A 22359-nucleotide genomic window follows, 5' to 3' on the forward strand; every position below is an offset into this window, starting at 1 on the left:
AGGCGGCTGTGCATTTCCACAAACGAAAAACATGGCGCGATATGGAAACAAACTCCGCACCCAGGTGTGCAGTCCGACTTGAAGCTGACCTGGTCGCAGACTGGACCCAGGCGAGACTGCCGAACTTGCCCATCGGCGAGTGTTGTGTCACGTTCAGGACGTCGTGCAGCAGCTGCAGAAACCAACCCACAGAAGCAGTCTTGGCCCGCTCCTCCCTGTGAGTGTGCTCATCGATAGAAGGTGAGCTTTGCAGACGTGGGGCCACTTCCCTTTAAAAAGGGGGGGGGCTGCTGCACTTCTATTTCTGCCAGACTTCAAGACAAACTTGACTGAGATGTCAAATCGCGATGACTGTGCCTGGCACTAAACACGCTGATTTATGCACATTCCTGAAACCGGTGTCTGCTCGCAGCGAACAATGAGCTCTTCCCGCCCTGGGAGACAGGCAGCCCCGTGTGCTCAGATGGCGGGGACCGAACCAAAAGTGGGAGCCTGATCAAATCCTGCAACTCCTGAAGAATTTAAATGGGCTCCTTTGTCTCATCTAAAACTTTGCTGAAACCCCTGTTATTAATTGGGTTATAGACATGGTGATATGCAGTCATTACCTGAGGTATGAACAAAGTCCTTGAGAGAGGAAGCAGCAGACGGCTTTAAAGAATCAGACTTTTGTTTTAATGAAAAAGCAAAAGCTCTGCTGACTTTTGGGACTTCGTGGATGTCTCTGAATAATAATTGGCCCTGAGCCCCTTTTAGGTAAGTACATGTCTTTGTTTTTATTCATTCAATAAATTATTCAACCTATATTTACTCGGCACCTACTATTTGCCAGAGAGTGAGCAATTGGGCTCAACCCTTAATTCTAGGTTAAATATGATTTAAAAGAATAGCCATCGTCATAGTAACAGAGTTTGTGAAACTCCTTTCACATTTCACAAAATCATCTGATTTTATCCTTCCAATAACCTTGATAAACATGTCTTTATATTATGCTTGGTTTTACAGGTGGAGTTGGGATGTCGAGTGTGAGGCAGTTTGTGGGAAGTGCACAGCCAACCCCAGAACGGCAACGGTCTGACGGTCGGTCTGCACTCACAGGTGGACCTGGCGTCCGCATTCGCCCCGCGGCACCTGCTGCTCTGCTCACCATGGTCACGTCAGTCCCTCCTCAGCACAGACGGGGAGCTCAGGAGATCCCTATCAGCTGACTTGTTTACCAGAATATGCTGAAGAGCAGTGTAGTCAAAACTCAAAAATCGAATGCTGCTGTTTCCTAAGGAACATCACCACCCTCTTAGCCAGGCCTGGGCAGGAGGAAGGACCCCAGCCTTCAGCTACAGGTCTCAAAGCCCATGGACTTGTCCCTGCTGAAGGGACGTGCACGTGGGTGCTCTGTGGACCATGTCGGGACTGTTCCCAACCAGCCACACTGGGGAGGGCCGTGCCTCTCACAGCATTCCGTGTGGAGAGGAGTGTGTTTACTCTGGAGGCCAAGAGGAGGCTCTACACCCAAACTGAACCAAAACCCAGCTTGTCTGAGAATCAGCAGAGTTCGTGGCCGTATGAGCAATGCACAGCATCACCAGTGAAAATACTCGTCACTTCACCTCGCAGGAGAACCAGGTATGGAGCTGTCTGCCCCTTCGGGAGTTCTCCTGAGCACTGTTGCCGCAGAGGGGCCTCTCCCCTCGAACCACAGCAGGGCCCCAACTCACACACGCTGTCGCCCTGGCAATGGGTTTCCTTCTGCACCTGTCTCATTATTGGCGGTGTCTCGTGGACACTCTCTCACCCAAGAACAAAAATGTGAATTGTGATTACACAGAAGCAAGAAGCAAAAAGACACCAAAAGGTCAACTAGGAAGGCAGAGCCGTACTGGACTTAACCAAGTGTGAACAGTGCGCATCCCAAATCAGACTAATAATTAAGCAAGTATCTACTGACACCTTTCATCCGTGTTGGGCACTGGGAAATCCTTCTGGTGGCAGTTAATGTCGTGAAGGCATAAGGCACATTCCTAAGGAGAAACAGTCTGGTTTGGGGCAGGCAAGGATAAGGGCCAAGTTCCCTGCAGAAGTGTAGGTGACCTCGCACCGGTGAGGGGTGGCCCAGGCCACACGGGCTGTCGGGGTGAGAGGAGGGCCTGCTCCACTGTGGACGGTGGGCCAGCAGGACTGGGCAGCCGAAGTCCCAGGCCCCACAGCGCCCACCCAGTGTCTCCTCTGTGCTTCAAGAACTAATGATCTTCCTCATCCTCTGCCTCCCATTTAGTGATAAGCACTAAGTTCCTTTTTCCTTCGCTATCTTTAATCTTTTCATCCTTTCCGCTCCCTCCTGGAGAAGGAGTTGCCCGAGCAAGTCAGCCCTTTGCGTCTGTGTCACTGTGGCCCACAGCCCTGGCAGAGCCTGCTCCACGCTGTGCGCAACGCAGGCCAGCGCTGGGGAGGAGGTAGGCGTGGTTATGAAGGTTGTGTGTCCCCAGCACACACCCCGGGGCCACCTCCAAAACCATCACCATGGCAGCAGAGCCCGGACCGGAAACAGAAAGGACGTGGCCAGCTGCCGTTTAAATTGCAGGCAGAATGTAAAGAACACGGGCACCTCGTGGCCCTGGACTGCACCGCGTCTACACGTCCTCACAAGAGGCCAAAATGGATGCCTTAAACCAACTTTTGGTTGAAAACAAATACACAGATATTTAGAAATTGTCTATTGACAATCTGATCTCCTGATCTTAGACAATTTCTAAATATCTGCGCCCCTAATAAGTTTGATCCAGCAAAGCCACACTATTTACATCGCTCAACTGACCTTTTGTTGTTGACATTATCACACAACACGGAGCGTTCTGCATTGCCACAGGCCCACAGAGCTCGTCAGGATGTCACGTGCTGCCTGTTCCCCATCAGTGACTTCCCAGAGGCCCAGGGTGTGTCTGTCCCCTTTCTTCTGAGAACCAGAGTGGTGGCACTTCTCAGCCTGCACAGGACAAGGCAGGCCCCTCTGCTGAGGGCCTCCCTCTGGGAGAACGTGCCTCCTAGAATTCTGCATCTCACATTCCCCCTTGCTTCATCCTAGTTCCTGCTTCCTGGGAGGAAAGAGTGAGGAAAAGGAAAACGTTTCCTTCCCAAAGGGGTCCAGTGCGGCGTCCTTCCGAGCGCCCGTCAATTGCTGTGAATGAGACCCAGGAGCCTGAGTTTTCAAGGGTCCTTCTCAGTCGCTTGAACTCAAGAGGCAGGCGTACAACTATTTATTTTTAAGTGGTACCAAATGGCCCGAGTGAGTTAGAACACACTCATCCATGTACGTGGTGGAGGAAAGTAAAGCGCGTGGAAGACCGAGGGTCTCACGTTGCAGGCTGGACTTCTGACTGATGAGATTTTTACTCAGGCAGGTTAGAGGCAGCATCGTTTCCGAGGAAGTCCCTTGGTGGTTTGGGGACACGGGAGCACACGTGTGCTTCACGTGTCCTAAGCACCTTGTGGAATGCTCTCCACTCGGGGACAGCACACCCGTGTCCATATGTGAAGGTGTGCGGCCTCACGTGGACTGAAACAGAATGATCACACTCGGGGTAAAGACTTTCCCACTGAAGCAGGACATAAAAGCCGGACCCTTCAGGGTCCTCATAGAAGACGAGGTGTTGGTCATGCCAACAGCCACGAAGAAGCAGCCACGCTCCGTCTCTGCCCACCGGTCTCTCCACACCCACAAAGAGCTCCTGGGCACCTGCACGCCCACCGTTCGCACAGGAATGGATGCTCACGAAGAGCAGGATGTCACGGCCTCCCAGGGGCGGCCCCACTGTCACATAAGCCACTGCAGGTGCAAGGCGGTCCATGACAAGGACAGGGGGCAGGTGCCGGGGCGAGGGCTGGACATCCTCTGGAGGGAATTAGAAGGCTTTGTGGAAAAGTGCATTCGAACCAGCCCCCCTCGAAGGGCGGACAGTGACAGTGGTCACGGCGGGTGTTTTTGTGGACACAGGGCAGGACATGGCAGTGGGCGGGGATGGTGTGAACAACCCAGAGCCGTGAACGGGGGATAGTCAGCTCCTCACTGCAGTGACCACCTGATGTTAAGGAGGGCAGTGCAGGGACAAAAGGCAGATGAGAGCAGGGTGGGGTTTCCTTGAATGCTGGGTAAGGTGTTCAGGTCAAGTCCCAGGGCAGAGGGAGACCCTGGGGCTGTGCGAGCCCCAAAACACGCCTGAGCTGCGCTTGGAGTCCTCAGTGTGAAAACAGAATGTGGAGTGTGTGCCTGTGTGGGGGGCTGGAGGGGGAAGGCAGCACTTGAGGCTACTGTCCCCGTCCAGCAGAAAGATAATGACAGTCTCCTCGGAAGCAGCGGGCGAGGACTGAAGGGATGAAACAGTTGGGAGAGCTATTTTAGCGACAGAATTGGCAGGAAGTAGCCACTGATTGGCTGCCAGGTTAATTATCCCAAAGAATAGCTCTGGTCCTGTCACTCAACGGCACACAAACCTCCCGTAATTTCCCATTATCTGGAGAACAAAGTCCTGATCTCGGCCTGCGGGGACTCTTGTGAGTATGACACTGTGACCCTCTGCCACCTGCCGGCCAGCGTGTCAGGCCTGCCCTCCGCCACGCCTCGGGAAATGCCCGTTCTCGCCTCCATGGGGTCCCCATGCCATCCCCTAAAGAAGCCACGTTGCTCTCTGTCTTAGGGGTGTTCTCGCCTCACTTTCCCTGTCTGAACCTCTCCCTGGTCTGGAACCATCTGTCGAAACCTCCTTTTCCTCCCAAGATGGTCTCCGACGCGACCTTTGCGTGTCACTCCACCCAGCCTTCCCAACTGTCTCTCCCTCCTTTGAGAAAACCTAACACTTAATGGATGGTTCTTTACCATTTGTGCTGCATCCAAAACCATATGATAGTCCTTTATACGTTAGTTTTCTCTTCTCTGCAGTCCACAAAATTTCTGAGGGCCGAGGGTGGATCCGACTCATTTTCCCAGGACATACAGCATCGACCCCGATGAAGGTTTGGAAGGAGTGGAAGAAAGAATAGTTACACAAACAACTGTCGGCTAGGAGGGGGCTCACAGCGAAATCCCTCTACCTAATGCCAAAAAGCAGAAATGAGCAAATAAGAGAGGAGAGGAGAGGAGACACTTCCCGCCAGCCGCCCATCTGTGTGCATGCCACACCCCCTGGGTCAGACCCCAAGAGGCTGACCTCTCACCTCACACCCCCTGCAGCTCCTCAAGGTGCTCAGAACCCTGGTCTGAACATGGCCAGTGGGGTCTGATTTCGAGACCACCGATGCCAAGGGAGGAACTTAAGATTCTCATGCCCCAGATCACACACGAATCAGAAAAAGTGGCTGATGGCAAATCCCTGCCGCCGAGCTGTGAGCACCAAGATGTGTGCCACGTGGCAGGCTCGCGCAGACCACGTCACACATGTGCCTGTCTCACGCCTGTGCCTTTCGTGCTGATGAATGTAGACAAGGAGGTGGCCCAGCCACCTGGATCAGGTTACTGCCCCGCCTGGTCTAATCAGCACACTGCCGTGCGCCTCCGCAATGCCGAAAGGGACCTCGAGGGGTGCATCGCACAGAGACCTCTGGCTCCTGTGGTGCATGAGGGAGCCCCAGCACCGCCTTCCTGTGCTTACACCTGAAGTGTCAGGCTTACCGCCCAGGGAATCGGGGCGCACCTGCTGAGTTCCACCACTTGGGGTCCTGCTCAGGCTGCAGCCCACCTGCTGGACGGAGGCCAGGCCCCAGCCCCTCACTCACCAGCCGGGCTCTGGGACAGGAGCAAACAAACGAGGCCCTGTGTCCACCCTTGGTCCTCACCCGGAAGAAGCCTAGTCCGAGTGAGCACACAGTGTGGGCAGGTGGAGATCTCCCAGAGGCGTCATCTTGAGAAAGGACCTGAGAGCAGACACGCTCTCCCAGAAAAGCGTGACTCTTTGGTCTGGGACTCTGTCACCACGACAGCCCAGCCCGGCTCTGCAAAGCCCAGCACCGGGGAGGGCAGCAGCTGCTGCCGATTCACAGGCAAGCCCCAGCTCTTTGCGATTCCGAGCGCATCTCCTTGCAGTGGCTGGGTCTCGGTGAGCTCATGCCTCTGCCCGGGATGCACATGAATCACGATGCTCAGCTGCAAGGACTGCAGCATCCAACTGTGTGTGTGAGGCCACACGGCTCCGTGGCAAAGGGCTCAGGTGTGTGGTCAGGGGAGATGCATTCTGGGACCCCGCTGGGGAGGCTGCCTTGCCCCCTGGGGCTCAGGACAGGAGCTTAGGAAAGGATGGGATCCCGGGGGGAGCCTCGAGTGTGCAGCAAGGGCAAGCACCCCACACCTGTGAACTCACCCTACTTATGTCAGGACCCAGACCGTTCTGCCTCTGCTGTCCCGCCAGGTGGTCCCCGCCCCCAACACTGAGAACCAGCACCGCAAAATAGTCCCCACACCTGCCACACCTCAAGAGCATAGCAGTTCTGAGGCTTACTAAGGATTTTCACTCCTGGTGGCTTTTTTGAGAGTTTCAGCCCCTTATCCATTCTCCCTATTTTTAGATCCTGTAGAGATAGAGACAAAGCCTGCCTTTGGTTCACTGAGGACGGCGGGAGACACCCTCGGATCCTGTAGAGATAGAGACAAAGCCTGCCTTTGGTTCACTGAGGACGGCGGGAGACACCCTCGCTGCTTCAAGGGCGTTTCCCCACACCCCCCTGGAGGCGGGAAGGCCTGCCAAGACTCGAAGACACAAGAAGTGGGATGAGGGGAGCTTCTGGCCAGAAGCAGGCTGAGAGGAAGATGGGGAAAAAGAGTGCAGACAAGAAGACCTTTCTTGGCTCCTTGGCAAGCAAGCTAATGATTGAGGGGCCATTGCTGGACAAGAATGAACAAGCCAGAGGCAGCAGAAGTTGCAGTGGCCAGGGCATTAAGAAAAAAAAGGAAGGACTTGGGACAGCATTGAACCGGGGACATGATCAGCACGGACGTGTTTCGTCCCTCTCAGAGCTCCCGTGTGCTGAGGGCTCCTGTTCTGCCTACCCTACTCCAGTGCTCCACGAGGGAAGGGCAGGAACTAGTAGGTTTTTGTCAGTGTCTGTGGCAAAGTAACAGCATTAATATATTAAAAAAAACAAAGCTGATACACTTAGCCCATCATTTTCTGAGAATCTCAGCTGATGTAAAAATGAAGCCCGGAGAAGTGAGCGCAATCAATGTGCCCAGGCCCTTTGCACGCACTCCTGGGGTGCCAGCCACCTTTGCTGCTGGGGGAGGGGGGGGGCGGAGCCAGCAAGAGTGGGACCAGCTCTCTGCAGAGGGCCTGGAGCTTGGGAGGAATAACGTCTGGCTCATTTCAGTGAGACTGAACTGAAAAGGCTTTCGTCAAGGGTGGTTTAGGTTTATAAATCAGTTTAAAATAACTAGTTTGGGGGAAATAAGAAAGTGGGAAGCTGGACATTTTTCCTCAAAGAGCCACTACAGGGGAAAAAACCCCAAAACGTTTCTTGATGTCACAGCTGGCGTTGCGGCCACCTGTGGACTGGGGACGATGGCATTGTCGCCGTGTGAGTATCGAGGGCTGTGGTTCACCGTGTGGTGTCGGTCCGTCGTGAGACAGCGTTGGTGAGAACGATCATTAACAGTTTCACTTTCAGGGGCACTGTCCCTTCTCGGAGTCAGGTGTCAATCTGATCGTGCACAGGGCAATGAGCTGTGACTCACTGGGAAGCTGCAGAGACACCTGAACTGGATAACTTATTTACTGTCACAAGTGATCTCAGAGACATGCCTGGGCTTTGCCCTTCCTATGACCTGGGCTCCCAACACGTCTGTCTCGGCATCATGCCCATCTGTGAAAAAATGAGAAATTCCTACTTGCATAATTCCAGAGCAGAGAAGAACTAATGATTCCCATTGTGTGCTTAATATTTTAATTGTTTTATGAGAAAATGTATGAAATTATTTGTGGCTATTACAAAATTAAAAGTATTTAATATTTTTTGTTAGTCATCTAGTAAAAATAATAAACCCCTTATCTGACATATATTTAGACCATAGAATGAAATGATGTAGTTCTGAGAACTTTTTAAAAAACAAATTTAACGGTTTCCCAAATGCAACAGCCTCCTGCTTGTCTGCACGCACGACTCCCCAGCAGCCACGAGAGCCCACACACAGGCCACGGATAAGAGCTCGCAACCCACCCCCCCACACACACACTCCCATGGCATGCGACCATGACAGTCATCCAGACATTGTGAGCCTCTGCTACACTCACTGCGGTGACGTGAAGGTAGGCANATGTAGTTCTGAGAACTTTTTAAAAAACAAAGTTAACGGTTTCCCAAATGCAACAGCTCCTGCTTGTCTGCACGCACGACTCCCCAGCAGCCACGAGAGCCCACACACAGGCCACGGATAAGAGCTCGCAACCCACCCCCCCCACACACTCCCATGGCATGCGACCATGACAGTCATCCAGACGTTGTGAGCCTCTGCTACACTCACTGCGGTGACGTGAAGGTAGGCACCCTGTCTTCTCCCCACACTTCAAATCACACGCCTTCTCAGGAATTAGCCCACTCCCACCCCCACTCACATGCCACACAGGCCACTTGCCGTGCAGCAACGGGGTGCCTGTGGGGTCCCCAACGTGGGCGTGCTGCGCGCCGGACAGCAGGTCACCACCAGGGGGCGCACAACATTTCCTCTGGTGGCTCGATGGTCCATCGGGATTATCTCCTTTGCTTGTTGCTATTCCACCTTCTCCATATTTATATTTTGGATTCTCAACTAGACTTTCAGATCCTGAGGGCAAGGAGGAGGCCTCAGACCCAGCTGCATGCTGGGCCCGTAGACACCCCAGCAAGGAGCACTGCATCTCTCCAGAGCCGCGGCCACCAGCCAGGCCAGCGTCCCCCAGAGTGGCAGCGAACCCTCAGCCACACTCTGGCCCAATGGAAGCTTCACCCCTGGGCTTGGTTTCCTTAAACAGGAAACCGTATTTTTAATAACCCGAACTCTTCAACAGCAGGCTAACCTTGTCTCTTTATGATTACCAAAATAACGACAGCACCCACGAACCTACGGATTCCCGTGGGCTTTACCCCATGTCATCTAGGAATGAGGCATTCAGTGCCATGCGTGGTTCAAACAAGTGTCGATTGTTGCTCTGTTACCGTGGTGTTTCCCTGGCAGTCTGTTCTCATTTGTTTCCCAGCGGAACCTGTAAAGAGTTCGTACTTGCACACAGAACAGTAAGGGTGCTTATCACTTACCACGGCTGAGCTTTCACCTTCCGGAAGCCTGATTTCACAGCAACCCACTTTAGACTAGAAAGAGGAAGAGCCCAATCGTATGTCGTAAATGCGCCTCTTATTGCCCGTGGACTTTCTCCCGTTAACCTCCTTCCTGCGGCGCCTTCCATTCTTGCAGGTCTCTCTCCGCCCCCTTCACCCACACACGCGCGCACACACACACACACACACACCTGCGTTTCTCTCACTGCACCTCTTCCTTGGTTTGGGTGCGAGAAGCAGTTCCCAACTCTTAAAAATTACACATTTGGCCTTTTGAGCCCTTAAAAGCACAGATGATTTTATTAAATAAAGCACATCTTCATTTAATTTTCCCCATAGCAGCCTCCTCCGTAACAGTGAGCCGGGGAGGCTGTGGTGTCTCAGGTGAGAAGTCAGTGTCTCAGGGACGCAGAGAGAGCTGCCTGACCTTGCCGGGGGGCTTGGTTCTGTCTCACTCCCCTCCCCCACGACAGGCTCAACAGTCTTCTCTACTTCCCTGGACTATTTCAAAGACAAACTCAGCTCATCTGAATTGGTGAAGGCCGCATACCACCAGTTCTGTGGCAAAAGCTCAGGGGTTGTTTGTCCCCACAAGATCTTGTCACTTTGGTTGCTTTAGGCCACCAGAAGTAGGACACGGTTGTGTAACAGATTTTAAGTGCTGAGAATTTTAGCTGCTAAAACTTTCTATTAGCCTGTCGTACACTGGCTGTGACTGCTCCCTGAATACTGCTTCCTGGAGGGAAAGGGGGACACACAGCCCACGGGGCTGTTCCTCTCAGCATGGAGCTTAGTGGCCCCTGCTACAGACACTTCACGTGCCCTCATGGCAGGGAAAGGACACCTCTGCAGCCAGGTGAGTTGGGGGAGCAAAGCAGCAGTAACAGAGCCCTTGCTGCGCACACCTGGTTGTGAGCCTGTGGGGACAACCCCCCACCGTAGGGAGCACAACAGAAGACTTGTCCAAAGCGAAGTAAAATCAAAGTCACAAATAAAACGCGGAGAGAAAGGTGATGAAGAGAAAGTTCATTTTCAGCTACGTGTTCCAGTTTCACACACAGTCCAGTGATTTTTCTAGATGACCAAGGAGCCGTGGATGAGATGAAGTGCCTGTCAACTCAGCTGACTTTGGGAATGCCCGGTTAGACCCATCCATCAGAAAAGCACCTCCCCTGGATCCTGCAGCTGCCGGGGTCAGGCTGTCTTCCTGCTCTTCTCTGCAAGACAGCCCCAGACAGGGAGCAAGGTGCTGCGCTTGGGCAGGGCACTGCCCACAGCGACCCACCTGGGGGACAGGGCCATGTGGGGACGGCAGCTCCGGGGCCGTGGGGATGTGAGAGCCGGGGAGGGGAAGTCACAGAGCTCAGTGACCTCATTTTAAGCAAGGGCCCCAAGACGTGGAGGGCTGAAACGGCTTGTGCAGCCTCGTCCCCGAGTGATGGAGAGCTGGACTCGGATGAAGGTCCTTCCACCCCAGGTGCTTTCACGTGGGCTCTCCATCACTGTCTGCTCCGTAGGGACAGAAAGCCTCACTTAGAAAAAAGGACAAAAAAGGGGGAAAGATAACTACGATGCCCACTAGTGGGTGAAAGCCCCTTTGGAAGTTGGTGGGAAAGGAGACGTTTCCAGTATCGTCAGTCGTTTTTAAGACCTTGGGGAGTCAGGACCTGGGTGCATGTACCCCTCAAGGGGCGGGGCCAAACCAGACAGAGCGTTTCTGGGGCTGAAGAGCCCCGGACAGCCAGCAAAGGGGTCCTCAACGGTCCTCCGAGGCCTGCCCTTGGGTGCCTGAAAGTCAGGAGCAGGAGCAAGCAGGGGCACTGACGCAAGCGGAAGGGGGTGAAGATCAAGGAGATGGGGCCGCACCGGAGGGCGAGAAGGCAAGAGCTGGGGCCCCGACTATCCCGGGTGGGGCAAAAGTAGGTTTCTGGCTGTTGGCATGGAAAATGCTATAATAACTAATAAATAGTAACACAACAGTGAACTGGGTTCCTCATGCTCCCAGCCATAAGCTACTTTTGCCCCATCCCGCATAGATGCCTGTTCTTCTAACGATGTCTCACCAGCATCCCTAACTCTTCAGTGATGCCTTTGACACCAAACAGATGATTTAACATGCATGTGTCGGCCTCTGAAGATACGAAGAACCAAAGAGGAATGTCCTTGGCTGTACTTCTCCCTACAGACATCGTGCAAGCTAGCTCCTGGGTGGCTGATATCCACATTTGGGATATTTATCACAAGCCGAATATATTTTCTAACTTATTCAAACTTTAATGTATGTGAAATGGTATGCATTATAAATGAGTCGCTTATAATCTCACCCCTTTGGAGGTCTTCCCTGTCACACTGTCCCCTTGATCAGCCAGTGTTTTGGTCATTAACTCTAAAGCTGGGTGAACAGGTGGCTCAGCCTGCCTGTAAACAGGTGTGGTGACTTGCCCCCAGGGAACCGACACACCATTTCGAGGCTCGCACCACGGGTGTGGGTCTCTTAGGGAAAAGGATTGTTTTTGAGTTAACAGAACCCTAGTAACAACAGATGAACTAAAAAAATATGTTGTACCATTCTAGTTCTCAGAACTGTGAAAGGAACCACAAAAGATTCTGGTAAGTTTATAACGCAAATTCCATGGAAAATTCCAAGTGCTGACTCAGTGCCAGATATACCATGTGAACCAAAAAACACATACCAAATTAATCGGAAACTTATCTGAACACACAGTGAAGATCGTCTTCCCAGTTCCACGCGAGTACCTGGCACCAACCAGCCCCTCTCACTGTGTGAGATCTGAGACTTCTCTTTCTAAGCAAAGACACGCAGCATTTAACACCAAGCTACTTAAATTCCAGACTCTGAGAGGACACAAAACTAACTCTAATCCGAGTTTTCTTTGACAGGACTTAGTCTCCAAGTCCTCACATCTGAGCAGACGGGCATGCCCCACCAGCCCTGGCCCCACGGGAACCTGGCAGACAGCCCTCTGCACGGCCGGGAGGCGGGCCGGTTTTCAGTTATCCCTCTCCTCTTCCTTCTGCTGGCCCTGCTGCCAATGGTGAGCCCGTGGACAACCGAGTCACTGCCCCCTCAGCTGCCTGCTCCTGGGCGGCTGCTGATGTCACAGACTGAAGTCGCATGTGAGTGAGCAAGACCCAGGGGCCTTCCCGTCGGCTGTGGGCTGGCCCTTGGTCCATCTCGAGGGCCGAGTCAGGCCAGACTTGGCTGTTCTGCAGTGGATTTCTGGACCCACAGCTCCGAGGTGTGCAGACTGCCAGCCAGACAGCCCTCACGTCGCCGACACTCCTTCCTCAGAAGAGCGTCCGCGGCCAGCAGACTGGCTTCCGCTGCGACTGCAGGGCAGAAGGGACAGCTGACGTGTGCACGTGGAAGCTGCAGGGGGCGACTGCCCAGACCTCGCCCAGTGGGGGCTTCAGCTCCAGGCTTCGTGAGCAGGGGACAAGCTCACGTCAGATATGTAACCATCTGGAGAACAGCGATTCCACCATCCGTGCCACTGGGGGCCGAATCTCAGAATGATCGCCTGGTCCCTGAAGTGCCAGTTGTCTGAGAAGGGACAGAGGGCCCCCAACCCCCCACTCAGGACAGCCCCGCCCACCACATGGTGTGGACAGGGAAAGGAGGTCTGGAGGGGGTATGATCGCCCTTTACCAGGAATCTATGTATTTAAAAATAAGTATATATTTTATGTCTATATCCTATGGCTATATATAATGTATAACATATATGTGTTATGTGCAATGTATCATATGTCAAGGGCAATGTAACATGCATGTTCTGTGTGTGATTTAATATATCCAATATTAACGATGTTGCATATATTTACAGATTATACGTAAACATATACTTATGCATGTGCTTACATATAATTGATCATATATACTTAAGTATATGTTTACATATAATCTATACCTATAAATTCATCTGTATATATAGGATGGGCAAAAGTAGGTTCACAGTCGTTTATATACCAAAAGACACGCAGGTCATGAGTACAATAGCTTTATTAGCTCTGTTTCACATGCCCACAACTACAAGCCTACTTTTCCCACTACACACACACACACACACACACACACCCTGACTTGCCGTGGGCCAAACAGTGCACCCCACCCCCGTTGGCCCCGCTGGACACACGCGTGTTGCATGAAGCATGAGGAGGCGCTCAGTGTAAGGAGGCATCGCTTCCATCTCCCTCATCGTTTCCATTTTTCCTTCGGGGGGGCTGTTGAGGGAGCCCCCAGGCTGCCCGGCGCTGTCACTGACCCCCCAGGCTGTCACTAAGCTCCCCTCAAATGCAGAATCCAAACACAATCAATAAATTTGCAAGCAGGGTCCCAGGGCAGGAGAGCAAAGAAGAGGATCACAGCCCGGCAGCTGAAAGTCCCGAGCGGAAGACAGTCCCCTGACTTTGAACCCTGAGTTAAAGGTGTGCCCCAGCCCAGAGTCTGCAGCAGCCAAGCCGTCAGCAGGGTCTCCTGCTTCTCTGGTGGGCTCAGGCTTGGGGGGTGCTCAGACGTGGGTGGGTGGGCAGAGTTGAGTTCATAATGGGACCTGTTCACACCACATTGGCCACAGGGACGCTACAATTAAGCATTCACTTTTATTACTCTGATTCTATCCTCCAACGCCCTGAAAAAAGCCACAGAAGAAAGAAACGTCCCTTATTAACAGAAGAAGATGACGGCGACAACTAGTTACCCTTGAAGATGAGCCGCACAGCCCTCTTCCGGGACGGGGGGTCAGGCAGGGATCTGAATCCAGAAAACACAAAGAGCTCCGACCGGCCCCCCTGACCACTGAGCAGTCAGAACCGCACCATTCTCAGGGAAATGCACCCAGTTGTGCTGGGTGTCCACACTGCAGGCTGTGTGTTCCATTCAGGGAGCCAGCAAGTCTGTCTGCAAAGAAGGCTACAGGGAGGAAGCCAGCTCCACCGGCCCCCGCATGCACGCCAGGACAGGCTCACTCCTGCTGTCCCTCAACCTCATGACGCTGTCCCCTCTTTTCTAAAGCTGGTGACGAGCCATGCTTTCCTGATCAGGTGACAAGCAGCTGGGCGGACGCCAAAGGACCACACATCCCTGGTCGTCTAGCCCTTTTTAATCAACTTCCTAATTTAAAAATGCCAAGTTGGCATGAGGGAAGGAGGGAGGAGGCTTGGGATAGTTCGCAAAAGAGCATCCCCTAATCCTGGGGTTGCTGAAAATCTGTGTTCTGACAGATGTTTATGAGTTTTCCTGGCGCAGCAATAGAACTGATCTGCTCGTGCCTGGCCCTCAAGACGTATTAAGTTCATCCTGCAGGAAACTGGCTTCTGAAAAGCTCGTGCCCAGATGCATCAGGCAGGTGGGAGTCTCAGCGAACCGGAGGGCCCAGGAGCAGATGCGGCATTGATTTCTGAGCGTGCACAACCTTGCAGACCTGATTTGATGGCTCTCTATGGGGTGCCCAGCAGACACGATTATTTCCACAACCAGCCTGGCCAGCTTTGTTTCACAGCGACAGTGCTCTGTGCTTGCCGCCTGTGCTCAGAGGGCCCAGGCCGGCGACACCCTGGTCCAGGGCCGGGGGGTTGGGAGAGCTGGAGAACCATCTCTGAACACTGCCCACCCTGTCAGAGCTGAGCAAGGCGGCAGCCTCTGGAGCCAGGAGGCAGCGCTCACTTTGCAGAAGCCGTCCTGTTGAGTGCCCCTAAAGCCCGTGATGCATCTGGGCTGAGGGAACAGCATGAAGACACTACTCAAAACAGGGCTGGAGCTAGAAATCCTATAATGATCATCCCAGTCAATGTGCCAGAATGAGCCCCGCCCCATAAATTATTCATCTGTGAGTCGTCTGATTTACAGACCTACGCCTGACACTTCACACTGAGAAGGGTCTCCAGCGAATGTCCAGCCATCGTGAGGGGGTTTTCTCTGACATAACTGGAGTGCACTCTCCCAGCAGCGAGACTCCAGGAAGGGCGGCCAGTGAGCAACGCCGCCCTAGGCACCTCTCCACCACACGGACAACGCGGAGGTGCGTCGGAAGCAGGGGACCCAGAGCACATGCTGACCCAATGGCTCACACACTGTCAGCTGACTCACAGCGTTCCACTTGCACTTTCAGAACACACGTGTGTATGCACTCACACAGCCTTTGGAGAAATTCACTGCAGCCCTCCTAACACTGCAACAATATATCATAGCACAGAATTTTGGGGAAAAAAAGGTCAAGTGACCTTTGGAAAGGAAAGTGGTTGCTCCCATCTCCCTTCTCGGTCACCGGGAGCCCTGCTCAAGCATGGCAGCAGGCTGTCCACCCACAGGGACAGACCTCCTGAGACCCGAGAAACCCCAGAGCCCCCCACCCTTCCCCAGGGAAGCACAGGGTGTCTGACTTCAGACAATGCTTAGGCATCTGGTGGGTTGCCCCAGAACTTGCTGTGCAAGTCTGCTTTCTCATCCAAAGTCCATCTTCAGCCTCAGAGCTGAACTAAAAACAAAGCAAAAACAAAAACAAACCAACAAAAAACCAATTCCCTTAGAAACTGCACTTTCAGTGAGGTGGACATCAGCCTCTCTCTCACCCCGGGGCCTCTCATTGTCTCTCCAGGCAAGCCCTCCCCCGCCCCACAGAGCTGAGGACTAACCTGACAGAGAGTGGCATAAAGTAACTCTGTCAAGTGCAAAGTGATGGGACATAATTTTGGCCCGTAAAAAAACAAGGCTGGGTTCTACCTCTGAGAGGCAGCCGGGCACAAAGACAGCGCGGTAGGTGCCACGGAAGGGCTTCCTCCTCTTGGGGATGGGCTGGAGCTAACACAATGGGGCAGTTTGTCCGGGGAAGTCATAGCCCATCGCACGGCCACGAGCACTTATTTTCACCATGGAGTGCTGGGCTCAACTCCAAAAGGACATACAGCAAAGAGGAAGTCATGGAAATACTGCTTTTCTCTAGATAACATTACACAAATGTGTTTGAGGATATTTTGGTATTTAATATTGTTTGGGTTAAAAAACTCAATTTTCTTCATTCTAATTTACCAGCAAATTTTTAAAATAAAGTAAAATAGGTTATATATGTATATATAGGCATTGATATAAAAATGAAGAATTTATCTACTATACAAAAAAAATAGCTCAATGTGAATGTTTCAAAACTTGGAGTATGAGAGAGAAAATGATCAACACCAGTGTCAGAAGCTTCCCATGAAGGGTTAATATGATTTGCAATATCTTCTGAGGTTTAGGTTCATTGAGGTAGTTCTTTTGTTGCTGTTCTTTTCTTTTTTGGAAATGTATCATATTTTTAAACAGAAGAAATGACCCTTCTAAAAGTTGCATTTTCTGTCAAATATCCATGGTCATTGTGTGTCAGTCAACAGCTAAAAGTAAAAGCAACTCTTTCAAAAAAGCCTCAAAATAAAAGCAAAATAAACTCCGGTGGTCTGCAATATTCAGGAAACTGTAAACAGACAGTTAAAGGAGAAAGCTTTCTGCCTAATTTCTACCTTGAAAGCAGATGAAATAATTAGGTCATTTCAAATGAAAACCTTACCTTTTAAGGAGACTAGGAATCATGAGAACAGGATGGAACTACTTATCAGTGAATTCCCCAAGATGGAACGATATTAACTAAACATTGAAACACCCTATCATACTACTACAGCCACAGAATTACATAAGAAATGTGTGTCACTGGTGACAATAAAAAATTAGGGTTCCAGCAGGCTTCACACCTATTTCTCAACTCAGAGGGCTGCTTGGTAAAAACAGTCTCCATTTTTCTGACAAGCACTGGAAGTACCACGGGTTGTGTTAATTTTCACATTTCCTATCTATAAAGCTTACAGATCAATAGAAACTTCAGTTCAATTTTCATAACGTCCAGTAAGTTGCCAACAAAATTAGCCAAAATCCCCTTCCAGCTAGGAAAAATATACACCAGTCAAAACTAATTGTGTCTGGCCTTTCGCTGAAACGGGAGTCTGCTCATTTTACTGGTCTGGATACACTGTTCCAGAAAATATTAATTAAAGACACCAGATAATGGCTGCTGTCCTGAAAACAATACTGCCTCTACAGCTCATTTTCACTCCAGACCCACTCGAGGGAGGGGGGAGGAAGCCCCCGCCCCAGCCCAGCAGCCCCGACTGTTCTTTTGTTACTGACCACACGGAGTTGAACTTTGCTCCACTTTGGCAAGGGGAGCCACCGCCGGGCAAACGACAAGGAGACCAGGATGTATTTACCTGCAGGAACAGCAAGGCGAAACCAAAGCGCCGCAACACCGGTGCCTGCAGCCCCCAGCTCCCGGCCGGGCCAGCATGGCAGGCACCCCTTCCCCCGGCAGCCACCCCGCCTTCCCTCTCAGGGACTCACCCAGAAGATGCTCCGACCGGCTCCGCGGCCACAGAACTCTTGGAAGGCTTTTGAACGCCCACCATTTGTCCTCCATTCATCCAATCAACTTCCCACGGCACATCTCCCTACCGGTGCTCAGACACCGGGCCACTTCTCATCTGTATGCTAATTATTTTGCCACATGGACAAAAGTAATAATGCTTTCCGACAGGAAACTAACAGGCCTGAAGTCGAAGATGGAAATTAATAACTTGACACCACTAAGCGACAGGGAGGGTGGGCATGCGTGCTGGAGGCAGCCGCAGCCAGGGCCAGCCCTGCGCGTGCACCGGCCGGCTCCCCGGGAGATCACGGCGCAGCGGCAGCCTCTCCACTCCCTGCCGACTTACCCTGTCTCGGGCTGTGTCCTCTAAGCTCCACGAAACACATCCATCTCCCCAGATCCCAGCCTGGGAGGGAGCCCCATCGCTGAGCTAGACGCTTTTCAAGGGACGGCTGTGGATTAAACCGGTAATTGCCAGCCTTCCTGTTTATTAAGCTTGCAACACAGTCGGACGAGATTGGGGAGGCATGCTGTATGATTCTTACATTGTAGCCACAGGCCCCTAAATCTCCAGAGCAGAGTGTGTATCATGTGCAGGGCCGTATTTAATGGAATAGATGAGAACAGCGAATATCAGCGGCAGGCTGCTGGCAGCTTACAGGAGAGGCAGCCCATCTCAAAACCAGCCCCCATCACTTACGTGGGGGCAAAGCCACGCCGTGGCCAAAGAAACCCCACACGGCCACCTGAACCCGCAGTGTCTCCCACGGGGCTGCCACCCAGCTTCAAAACAAGACACAAAGAGGCCCCCCAACCTGCCCTGCCAAGGCTCAAAATGGGAGGGCAGTTCCCCAAGCCAACTCAACATCGCTTGCAGGTTGCCAACCACACTCAGGTCTGCTTCAGTGTGAGCTGCGTCTACCGTTTTCTTTGGAAACAAAAGACACAGAACGATTTCCTGAAGAAAGTTAAACCATCATCCACCTTTTAGTATTGTTTGCGGGAAGAAAATAACCAGGAAAAGTTTTATCTGAAAAGGCAAGGCCAAATTAGATTTCCAAGGTACAAAGGGGACGGAGATGTATGAGCTCCATTAGCCTTTTTCTGGTTAAAAGGAAGTGCTGATTTTATAAATGGCTTCTTGAGGCAAGCAGCAACTGCCTCACCCCAGCAGCGACCGCTGGGCAAGGCCACGCTGAACCACACAGGCTCCTTAGCGCCTCCCACCCTCCCCCCGACGCGAGCCTCGAACGCAGACTCCTGTTTAATAACAAGCCCCGGCGGCACGCAGGCTGCCGGGCGCCCACGGGGGCACCACCCCGACGGAGGCGCTCCGCGGGGACGGCGTCCACCAGCCGCGCGATTTTAAGAAGTGTGATAATTTGTCATCAAATAAGAGCTGGAGCTAGGTAGTCAAGGAGACAGCTGCGTGCTGAAGTGCCCAAGCGGCCATTCGGAAGAGCTGGAAGTGGCAACAACCAGAAAAACCTTAGGCGACCTTTAAATGAAAGGAAAGAGGTACCTTGATGCAGAAGAGTGGGTGGCCGGCCAGCAAAATCCTGTTCCGCCGTCTGCTTCCTTCCGCGCGCGGGCAGGGCCGCGTCTGCCCCGGGCGGGGGGGGGGGGGGGCCACACGTGTTGGTCCCCGGCCCCCACACCTGTGCGCCCTGTGCGCCCTGCGCTCCGGAGCCCGCGCCGGCGGGCGCCCGGGCCCTGGGAGCGCCGGGGGCAGCGCCGGGGGCAGAGCCAGCAGCAGTGACGGGCCCCTGAGCGCTGGCTGGCGGATGTCCGGGCGGGGGGCAGCGCGCAGGAGCCCGAAGTTACAGAGACACCTGACTCTAGCCTCTGAGGCGGTTCCTCTGCAGCCGAGCCTGCGGCGGGACGCCCGGAGCCCAGACCTCCCGGTTCCTCAGCGGCGACACGCAGCCCTGCGGGACATCCCCGCAGCGCAAGAGCCAGCCACGCTCTCTGAGCGCGCCCGGTGCCACCCGGCCCTCGCGCGCCACAATGCCCCTTCCACGCAGGTTGAACGGGTCCCCTCCCCCTCCCAACTTCTCCAATAATCACCACGTGGGGAGCAGGGGTTTTCTTTAAAGAGATACATTTGACGAAAATTTTCTAACCCAACAGCCCAGCACAGCAATGCTTCTCAGTATTTCTCTACATAATAAATAAGCATTTCTGCGTTCTTCCTAGTTTTCTAACACCTGGCTTACATTTTCTCTGCCATCTCTGATTACTTGCACAGATACCCCCGAGGACTCATTACAGTGTCAGAGCTTAAAACAGTTTCATTGTGAAAACAGGCATAGAAAAATCATTGTGTGTGCTTGAACAGGCAGGTGTGAGAGACCGGAGGGAGGCAGAGGCAGACGGCGCAGAGTGGGAGAGAGGGGACAGAGAGGAGCGAGGGAGTGGACAGGAGACGGAAGGAGGAGAGAGACAGAGAGACAGAGAGACAGAGAGAGAGAGACAAAGCGTACTCCAAGCTGAAACCATGGTGCGTTGAAACAGAGCCTACTGATGGAAAGATATATAGTTGCCACCTTAAATAATCTGGCATCAGAAAAAAATCATACAGTTACTACAAAAGTACAGTGTTTAGCAGTATGCCTTGTGCACGTTTATCATTATGGGCTATATTTCTGATTTGTGGAGTATGCCAATTTAAAATACTTATTTTTTATATCAGCCACACATGCTATTTGGATGTGATTCACTCCCCCCCCCCATAACTTCAAGATGACAGTTTAAAAATTTATAGGCATATGTACTCCTTTAACTTTGTGGTATCTTGCCTGTGCAGATTCATTGGGAGAGAATGTAGGTCGCTGTCAGGGAAGCGTGGTGAGGACTACAGTGTGATGAAACTTGGCGAAAAATGGGTTAATCGTGTTCAAGTTTTGTTCAAGCTCATCCTCAGTTGCTCTTTTCAGAAGAATGCTGCCCATTTCCCCCCAAAGAAAGCATTGATGAAGAGGGCATTTTGAGAGACTTAAAATGAGAAATCACAATTAAATTATGATATGGGGTAATTTAATTACAAGAATTGCAAAACTGGACATCTCTCTTCCTGGATTTGCCATTCACTTGCTTCCTGGCAGTGTTCTGGTGAGACTTCACATCACAGCAGCCTCTGTGGCAAAGCCCCAGATGCCTCTGAAAAACCGGTAATGGTTGGCGATTCCAACCACAGACTGAGGGGACGTTGGCCGAGCCACACACCGGTGTCAGAACAGGGTGGTCGCTACCAAAGGGCCTCTCCCTGGTCCCTTGTTGCCACTGGATGGGCTTCATAATGGACAATATTTGAGAATAAATCAAATGTCAAGTTGTTTGAAGTTTAAAATGTAGCCACAAAAATGTGTAATGAGTAAACAAAGTATTTTAGATGATATAGTATGTTTTCCAAAACAATGCCTCTCTCTCAAATTAGGTTGTCTCCCAGGCAGAGTCAGAAATCTTGTTTACATGTGAGACTTTAGAAATGATATTTAACAAAATAAAATTTTTGCAGAGAAACGATTGCATTTTATCACATGTGTGAAGTTTTTGTAAAAGAAAATCAGAATCAACAAATCATCAGATTGTTAATTTAAAATTTTACATCTGAAGTATAGTTTAACAAATAGAAAAACTTTAAAAAGCTTTGAAGTTGCAAAATATTTTATTTATTGTTGCTAATTGATTATGGCATAGAAAACAGACATAACAACACATTAGACAGTGAAATAACTGGGTATATTCAGTAGTAAGGTGTGAAATATAAAAATTTACAAGAGAGTAAAAAGTAAATAAGTCAGGTGCAAAATAGGAGCAGAACAATGATGTTTAGTACCTTGAAAACCCCCTCACTTGCTGAGAATCTTGCTACCCTGCTTTTGTTAAGTGTGTGCTCCTGTTTCTTCAGAAATTTCTGTGCACCACACACACAAGGCCACGAATCATGAGCCCTTCATCCCCAATCTCAGCTTCCAACACAAATTTATAAAATGGGCCTAAGTTTTGCCAGGAGATGCAAGTTGAACTCAAGAGAAGTTAAAATTTATGTTGCATGTATACTTTCTACCTACTGGTTCATCTTGATAAGCCTGACTCATCTTTTCAAAAATGAAATTTTATCAAGAATTACATAAAATTTCACCACCAATGGTTTTTTTCACACGAAAAGCATGTCCACATTGTGTTTACAGTTTTTTTAAAAAAAACAATTATACATATGTAAGTCATTTTAATGATATCCTATTACGTTTGTGATTTGGAAAGTCAGATAAAAATTTTTGTAGGCAAAATAAAGCTATAGAGATTGTGTATCTTTTCTGCCACCATCTTCAGACATCTGACTGGGACCGAGGATGCTGCCCCTACTCCTGCCTCCGCGAGGACAATGATTAAGGTGATGAAAGTTGCCATTTTCACGTTGCCAGTGAACTAGCAGGAAGTCAGTCACTGCTGAACGTAATTGCTATCAGCAGCGGACAGCTCCCGGTGCTGAAAGGGCGAGCCGCCTGGCTCACAATAGCTCACTCAACCAGCCTTTGAAAATCCACGGCAAAACCGAACGAGGCAGCGAGTGCTCTGGCTGCACAGCACTGTCTGCAGAACAATGGGCACCAACTCCAAATCCTACGACGATCACACTAATGAGATTAATCAGTGAA

The 22359-nt window shown here is 51.5% G+C and overlaps 1 long non-coding RNA gene across 1 annotated transcript in view; it reads right to left on the bottom strand.

Annotated features, from left to right (window-relative positions):
• The window catches only part of LOC118988946 (uncharacterized), a 126338-nt gene extending 108119 nt beyond the window's left edge, over positions 1-18219 (bottom strand). The window contains exon 1 of the long non-coding RNA XR_005066888.1: positions 17674-18219. This is a non-coding gene — a long non-coding RNA (uncharacterized LOC118988946). The remainder of the gene's footprint in view (positions 1-17673) is intronic.
• Between the last annotated feature and the right edge of the window lie 4140 nt (positions 18220-22359).

The sequence above is a fragment of the Sturnira hondurensis genome, unplaced genomic scaffold, assembly GCF_014824575.4.
Source record: "Sturnira hondurensis isolate 20B ecotype Veracruz unplaced genomic scaffold, ASM1482457v3 Scaffold0006413, whole genome shotgun sequence".
NCBI lineage: Eukaryota > Metazoa > Chordata > Mammalia > Chiroptera > Phyllostomidae > Sturnira > Sturnira hondurensis.